Here is a 1,766-nt window from a genome sequence, read left to right as displayed (position 1 = left end):
TAACATGTTATTTTTTATGTTGTCATTATGACAATGTCGAGAAGCCATTTAAAACTTATCAAAATCTTTTTCATGGTGTAATATATGCGCTATGTAATTATTTGCTTTATTTATAATTTTATAATTTGAATTATCCCGTGTGTGACACGGGCTCTAAAACTAGGGTGTGTGTGTGTGTGTATATATATAGGATATAATACACTAATGGTTTATTGTACATTACGTATGCGGGTATATTGAACGTAGATCGTAACTATTTACAATCTGATATCGTAACTTAACATAAATGTAGAATTGTCTTTTAACATCCTTTAAAAATTCAACGCCAACACCACTACAAATTTGGAAACGGTTTCTATTATACTCTGTTTCCATAAACCGTTTATGTTGAGTAATTGAGGTTTCATAAACCGAAATCCGCCCTTTAATCGCTGAAGCCAACGCCATTCCGCTCGCCAGTGCCATCAACAAATTAAAATTGGAGCTAATTGATCTGTTAATCTTTGAAATCGATTCAATTAATCATCAATTTGAACTTCAATCGACAAATTTTGAGTTCTGGATGATGGGTTTTTGACATTGAACGTTTAAGATTTGAACGTATTAGTAGAACGTATTAGTAGAATGTATTAGCATAATATATTAGCAGAAAGTATTAGCAGTAGAACGTATTAGTAGAATGTATCAGCAGAAAGTATTAGCATAAAGTATTATCAGAATGTATTAGTAGAAAGTATTAGCAGAATTTATTAGCAGAATGTCCAGACAAAGATTCAAGACTTTGGTTGTGGCTGTGCTTGATTGTCTTGCTTGAATTACTGCTATTGTGTTTGTGTAAAAGAATGTCCGGCCAATCAAAACTGGTGTAAAGACATAGTGCTTGATATCAAAATTTTGCATAATTAATTTATAAAACAAGCTAGCAGGTATTGTTTGATTAAAAAAAATCAAGCACACTACCAAGAACGTTAAGAAGTCCATGGGAACAAAGCTAGAAAATAAGCACACAAGTAGGCTGTTGAAAAAAATAAGTAACCAAGCTTTGCCGCCATTTGAAAAGCTTGTTAGAACCAACCAAGAAAACACCACTCAAAACTAAGTGGACAATACACATTGAAGGAAGCTACTGATAATTTCTTTAGTGATTATCGGAATCAAGATCATCATTATTCGAAGAAGATTTGAACGTATTAGTAGAAAGTATTAGCAGAAAGTATTAACAGTAGAATGTATTAGTAGAATGTATTAGCAGAATGTATTAGCAGTAGAAAGTATTAGCTGAACGTATTAGCAGAATGTATTAGCAGAACATATAAGCAGAATGTATTAGGGTTTGAGGTTTTATTTGCAGGTTACGAACATTTTTAGGGTTATATAACTCAATTAGTTTGATATCGACCTGCAAATTAGTTTAATACCGATCGACGGCTGAATTATATTGATATCGATGGACGCTCGATGAATCAACTGATGAATGTTGAAGAACAGGGATTTGGGGGAATTAAAGAATAGATTTGGGGAGTATAGTTAGACGTTCTGGATGGAAATATCCTTTTGATAACTGGCGTATCGTGGTGTATAATTGTATTTAAAAATTTAATCGCGTATAATTGTACGTTCTGGATACTCGCGTACGTAATGTACGATATTGTATTAGCGTACGTTAACCGCCCCTATATATATATATGTTGGAATTTTGTTGGAATGTTAACAAAGAATTTCTCAATGAAAAGTAGTCTTGTTATTATCTTGTTGCAATATTGTAG

This window comes from Bidens hawaiensis, unplaced genomic scaffold (genome assembly GCF_021521415.1).
Source record: "Bidens hawaiensis isolate Kalapana, Puna unplaced genomic scaffold, B.hawaiensis_p1.1 tig00082098_1, whole genome shotgun sequence".
Lineage (NCBI taxonomy): Eukaryota > Viridiplantae > Streptophyta > Magnoliopsida > Asterales > Asteraceae > Bidens > Bidens hawaiensis.
This window is presented reverse-complemented; position numbering follows the sequence as displayed.